Source organism: Cygnus olor, chromosome 1 (genome assembly GCF_009769625.2).
Source record: "Cygnus olor isolate bCygOlo1 chromosome 1, bCygOlo1.pri.v2, whole genome shotgun sequence".
Lineage (NCBI taxonomy): Eukaryota > Metazoa > Chordata > Aves > Anseriformes > Anatidae > Cygnus > Cygnus olor.
The window spans coordinates 110,080,350-110,087,181 of record NC_049169.1 but is presented as its reverse complement, the minus strand read 5'-3'; the positions used below and the strand labels follow the sequence as shown (position 1 = coordinate 110,087,181).

General features: G+C 40.5%; 1 long non-coding RNA gene across 1 annotated transcript; it reads right to left on the bottom strand.

Moving 5' to 3' along the window:
* Positions 1-281: 281 nt before the first annotated feature.
* Positions 282-6,032, bottom strand: LOC121079393. Its single transcript, XR_005825007.1, has 2 exons — positions 5,829-6,032; positions 282-516 (listed from the first exon to the last, which is right to left on the bottom strand). It is a non-coding gene; the product is annotated as an uncharacterized LOC121079393 (long non-coding RNA).
* Positions 6,033-6,832: the final 800 nt, after the last annotated feature.

The window sequence follows — 6,832 nt, the reverse complement described above, 5'->3', positions numbered from 1 at the left end:
GCCATGCAGAAAAACAAAAACCAAACCAAACCAACCAACCAACCAAACAAAAACTCTGGCCCCAAACTTGCAGCTGTGAAAGTGTGAATGTATCCCGTAACATTGAAAGAACAAATTGAACATTTATATGTGCAATCACAATTTTTCTTACTTTGTTTCTTTACCAGAGGAGAGAGAAAAAATAAAAGTGAATGCAAAATACACACTGGAAGACTTTCTACACTACTGAGGTCATATTCTGAAAAATAACACAGAAAAGATGGCAAGATATGGCCTCGTGTCTATGTAACAGCAGCTTTTATGGAATTTTGTTGAGTTTACAAGGCATATTTGTCCACCTGCCAGCTCAGCAGACTTCTGATGTTCTTGAAATCCAAGCTGAATTCTCCTTGACTTCTTCATTATCACCATAAATTTCCAGCAGCCAAACCATGTCTTGTTTTGCATTTATGCAAGCACACGTTCATCAGTTTCTGTTTCTAGTTAATCTTTTTCACTCTGTCTTCCAGAGGCTGTCTGGAGAGACAGGGGATTATAGGCTTGCATTTGGTATGTATTGATTCATGATACAGAACAGAAAATTGTTAATACATGATGGAGAACAGAAAAACATGTCGATACATGATGCAAAGCAGAATCTAACTCATTCTTTCTTAATAGATGTGGCTTTGCAGCACTTACAAAGGGTAGAAATTAGAATAAGTATCTACTTCAGGAAAAAGAAAAATATCATGACTAAATATAAGTAGAAATATATTCATTTTACAGATTAGCTTTCTAACTCCTGTTATATGCTGGAGGTGACACCATGTGTATTTTAGAGTGTAAGGTAGGATAGTCCAGTGGTTAATGTAGCACTCAAGAAGGTTCAAGGCTCTCCTTTGCTTTAATTTCACTGTAAGCAAATCACTTAAGTTCTTTATGATTCACTTCCCTGTTTCTCAGAAATGTTATGAAAATAAAAACTAGCAATATTTTGAGTAAACACATCTAAAATGGACTGCAATAACTAGGGTTGCTGATCTTCTTATATGGCTATATAATGGCAAATAATCTTTATTCTTTTTAGTTTTCCAGAAGGACCTACTAAAAACATGATGATGATCATCTACAAATTGCTAAACTCATTAATACAGTGTCATGAACTTGTTTGTCCGGGAAGTGTTTTCTTCCAGTTAGCAGTGTTTTCTTCCTGTGTGTCTGTTTTGATTTTTTCTAAACCTGCAGATGTTGCTTCTAAGAAAACACAGATAATTTTGAGGCCATGTGTACAGTTGTTCACTTGGTCATTCATTTAAAATGTGTTCCTAACAGCAAAGGAGATTACACAGTATCTCAAGTGACATGCTTCCTGAAACTTCGTGTTTCTGAAAATACCTCAGAGGTGAACAATTTATGCTGTTCAGTGTTGGTGGAAGTTGCGTGGCTGTTTCAGATGACCTGTTGCACAGCAATAAGGCAGACAGTTAAAAGGAGACGTCTGCCTGGATTTAAGAAACGCTGACTTGCGCTAACTGTGCCATTAAGCCTTCTGCCAACATTGGCAGAAGTTTTTGTAGCACATGTGAAGGTGGATCCTGCAGCTCCTCCTTGAGGGATATGAGTTGTCCTTAGCAGCAGAAACTGAGCAGTCTTGTCAGAAAAATGGGTATGGGATGAGCCTACATCTTGTCAAGCACCTTGCTAACTGTCCCCTGCACTTTGCACTCCCTGTGTTTCAGCACAATGATTTTGGCACAGACCTAGTCCTCTTCAGCCAGAAATCTGAAATCTCTTGATGCAACCATCACTTTTGTAGACTTACAAAAGAAAGTAACTTGTAAAAGTAATTCATTGAACGTCTGTGGTGAAGCATAAAGAGTGGTGTAGTGCCTGTGGCATATGCTGAGACATCACTGTGCAACATTAAATGCAATCTCCCTTTTCCCCTAATTTGCAGCCTGACTTTTCTGCTGGTTCATAGATAGACCTCAGACCTTCCAGGAATTAGGGAAAAAAAAAATAATAACATTTCACACAATTTGAACACTTGCATACATTTCTCAGATAGGATTCCATCCCCCCCCCAACTGCCTTGCTGCTACAGAGGTTTCAGTAAATGGTCCATACTAACCCACACCCATGTATTATCTGCAAGATGCCTTTGGAGGCTGTAAGGTGGTAGGGATGTTTCAGGACCACCATAGATGACGCATTAGGCCTTCATCAGCACATGCTCCAGAAACTTTTCAGCAGCACGATGAGAGCTGCAAGGCTGTTGGCCGCTCAGCTCACAGTGAGTGCAAAGGCTTCAGTTTGCATCTAGTGCTACTTGCTGCTGACTGAAGCTTCACACCCTGACCATCAACTATTCAGCTGCTGTTTCCCAGAGCTGTTTCCCAACCAATGCTGTCATGTTGACTAATACTATGTCTCTGGCACTCTCCATGGAGTCTGTATGTTTCATTTGCCTCTTGGCTTACACTGTCTTATACATGAACAAATTCTTTCAGATAGCAACCATCTCTTGTTCTCTGGGCAATATCTAACCCTGCAGTGTGTTGCTCCATGGCTGAACTTCCTGGGCACTGTGGTGAGGTGAAAAACAATTCATCCATTTCTCAATTATTCCTGTCAGAGGTAAGCCCTGAGTTCATCAGGGAGGAGAACCTAGAGAGATCATTGTTCTTCAAGTGTACTAAGTTATCTACTTTCACCTACTTTCATCTACTGAACATTTCCTATGTCTATTTTATCACCTGCCTGCCTTGGCTTCTAAGCCTCATTCTAAGGAGACATCCAGAATCTGATACGTGTCTGTTCCTTGATGCTTTCACAGAATAGCCTAGACTGGAAGGAATCCCTGGACATCATCTAGACCAACCCTCTTTTGAAAACAGGACCTTAGGTTTGGTTATGAAAGGCCCTGTCAAGCCAAGTCTGGAGCAGTGATTCCACCACTTCTTTGAGCAACCTTTTTTAATGTGCAGTTGTTCTCATAGTGAATATATATATATATATATATATATATATATTTTATCTAGATGGCATTTTTCCTGTAGTAACTTGTTCCCATTGCATCTTGCCTTGTTGTGCATCCATGTGAAGTGCATACTTCTCTGTACCTCTCCCTACCTCTCTAAAATTACCTTTTAGAATCATAGAGTCACAGAATCATCTAGGTTGGAAAAGACCTTCAAGATCATCAAGAACAGCCCTCAACCTGACCTACTGAGTCCCATCACTAAAACAAGTCCCTTAGCACCCATATCTCTAAGCGTCCTTAGGCGTTAGAATACTGTGATTATATTCCCCATGGACTTTAGGCTTGAAAGCACAACTCCTTCAGTCTTTCCTTTTGCATCAAGTTCTCCAGCATTCTAATTATCAGTGATTGTTATCTACCAGGTTGTTTCAGATTTTTCAATGTCTCTTTTGAGAGGGGAGAAAGCAAAACTGGGTGAAGTATTCCAGGTGTGGCCTGATGAATGTCAAACAAGAAGAATAATTGCATCCCTTTGCTTGCTGGATGTACTCTTGCTGATATAGCTTGGGACACAGTTTGCCTTCTTTGCTGAGATTGCAGACTGCAATCTTTGCCTATGCTCAGATTGCAGTCTGCCTGGACCCCCATAGCTTTTTCTACAGAGCTACTCTGCATGCAGCAACTCACCAGCTTGGACTGCTGCTTGGGATTATTTCATCCCAGCTGCAAGACTTCACATTTGTCTTCATTAAACCTCAGGCATTTATCATTTTAACCTCATGTTATACAACAGTCTTGTTGGCTCATTCTTCCAGCCAGTTAAAGTCTCTCTGTGTGGTGGCTCATCTCCTTCCAGCGTATCTACCTCTGTTCTCAGTATGGTGTCATCCACAAACTTGGTGCGTGCACTTAATCCCATCATTCAGATCATTTATAATTGTGTTAAATAACATTGATCCCCACATAAACCCCCAAGGAATGCCATTTGTGACTGGCTGTCAGTCCAGTTTTCAGCCATTAATTAGCCATCATGCTTTGAGCTTGGAATTTTAGCTGGGTTTCCATCCAACTTGTTTTGACCTACCCTTTGGATTTCAAAAGAGATCAATGCTGTCAATACAATTTATGGGCTGCAGAGTCTGCTAGAAAAAGAAGACTGAACTTCCATGTCAGGAAAAGAAATTGTGGAAAAACAATACATTTAGGTGGGACATTTTGAAGTGCTAAGGAAGAGGAATAAAATCTGAATCAATAAAATGGAGGAGTGATAAAAGTGGGAGTTAGGAGCAGCATGCATATGTTGGTCCTGAAGGACAGAAGCTGGCAATTGGCAGAAAAAGTTTTTCAGGTGTGAAGAGCTGAGTGGCAGTAGGTGGCTAAGTTTCCTTTGTAACAGAGAGAGTGGCCTTTGAGAGGCAGCAAACACAAAAGGAAAGTGGTGAGCACAGGAGTATAAAAATGAAGGAAAAAAGGGTGATAAGGCTAGGGAAAGGAAGGAAAGAAATGAACACTAAAGAAATAAACAAAGGGGCTCAGTGGGTGAAACTAAAAGTGATAGGGCAGTACTGAGATTCACCAGATGAAGAGGATTGATGAAATGGTAAAAATAGTATTCCCAAGCTGTAAACTAATGGGGTAGTTTGAGTATTGAATTGCTTTACCACAGCGCAGCATTATCAGCTAATTCTTGAAGTTCAAAACTGTCATATAAACCCACATAACTCTCCTGAGTTGTTCTAAAAACAGTTAGAGATTTTCTTTTTTTTTTTTTTTTTTTTTTTTTGGTATGTCTGAAGATCTTTTTTGGCACCCACCATTTCCATGTTCCAATGACAAATGGAGCAGCTTGCCAAGTAAATACACCTATTTATCATCAACAACTCTGTAAGAGTCCCCTATGTTTCCCATACTGTAATGAGCTAAAATTTTCATCTGGAGCCCACAGTACTGTTAGTATAAAACAAAACAGGGTGTGATCATGGATTTTTGGCTTAATTGAGATCCCACTGAAGTTATTGGAAGATTTGCCATTGACGTCAATGGGAAGAGAATTGGGCCCATGATAGGAGCTGCAGTAGTAATAACAATGCATTTGACTTATATAGCTCGCTCTCTGCTTGCCAGAGGCCTTTGGGCACTGCATGTAAATGAATACAAAACAATAAAAGAGATTAAAATGTCTCTGATTCCTGCAGGATTAGAACAGACAAACAGTGAAAATCAAAGTATGCCTATATATGGGCCATTTCTTATGCAATGGCTCTGACTGTGTCATCACACAGTTTATGGCAGGTCATCACGTACTTGATCTCCACAGTGCTGTTGTGGATTGATCCATGAAACCACTGCCTGCTTAGAATTTTCTTAGCATGCAAATAAGCACAAAAATGGATATTGATAAAAGAGAATATTTTTAGGCTTGCAAATCAGCCAGAATCAGTCAAATTCTTGGCCCCAACCATGTGTTGCTGAGTAGTGTCAGATGCTCACACATACACGAATTGACATTTACAAGGCATGCTGTGCCGAGTGCCAAGTTCAGAAATAAATTGCCTCTTTTGATAGGTTCACCAGAGCCTCCTAAGTACACCAGAGCCTCCTAAGATTCATTTATTGTTTGCTACTGGAGGAACTGGAATGCTGCTGGACACAGAATGAAAATCCATTCAGTGCAGCGTAAGGGAAACTGCACAAACTGAAGTACAATAACTCTGAAGCTGCAGTTTCATAGGGTAATGTTTTCAGCCTGCTGCATGTGGAGGATTAGGTGCTTGGCTGTCATTAACGTCAACGTGGGCTGCATTAATTAACTCCATGTGTATTCAGCTGAAAACCTACTCCAATAAATACCAATGCCACTTACCTGGGGAGCACAGAGGAGGCTGAATCTGACCCCTGGGGCTTTGCTTGTCATGGATACAGCCCTAAAAGGGCTGCACAGAGGTGATGCTGACTGCTGGTGGATCTTCCCAGTAACACTTTGTACTTTGGTGCTGAGGGAAGCTGAAGATCTTCATTTTGCCTCTTCCTTTATCCAGGGCCAATCTGAGCTTAACTTCTGCAAGTCCATGTGAGGGAAAGTCTGTACACATTTATAGTACAAGAAATAGGATATCTTCACTTGGTCAGATGATTCATTGATCAAAAAAAAACAGCATGCTGTCCCTTAGCCTGACCAGTATAATTCATGGTATCTCAAAGGAAACATATAATTATTCCCCTATGCAATACTCTATACAATAATAACATATGACAAGTACTAGATACCACAGCCATGAGCTTACTTCTTAGAGCCTGCAAAGCCTATCTAAACATCTTCATGAGGCTCTAAGAGACAGTGTTTGACAAATTCAGATTTATCAGGCTTTGTTCTCTTCCCCAGACTGTATTACCTCATGGAGGTACAGACACTGACTTTGCTGACAGGACCAGATCTCAACAGCATTGTCATTTCACAGATAAGTACAATATGGGTCTGGACATTTAAAAAATTATGTCCTCTACCATGTGGTGCTGTAATATTTATCAACAGAGCTGAAGGAAAAGCTTTGCCACATAGTGGTCTAGTTAGGTAAGATGGGGACTGTGGTGAAAAGCAAATAGAGCAGAAGCTTTTTTCATAGCAATCATTCTGAAAAAGAGCTTGTGTGTCTCCATCTTGTCTGTTGTTTCAGAGCAGAAGACGACCTTGAATTGTTGTGGTGCTACCACAAACAGTAATCATGTTGCTGTGATGATCTCCCATAAGTGAGAGAAGGTTTCTGTGGAGAAGCATGGTCCTCTGCTAGACTGATGGGAAAAACTGTACACACTTAGGGGCACATAAGTCCCTTTTGGCTCAGAAGAATCTCGGCTAGGTTGCCTCAC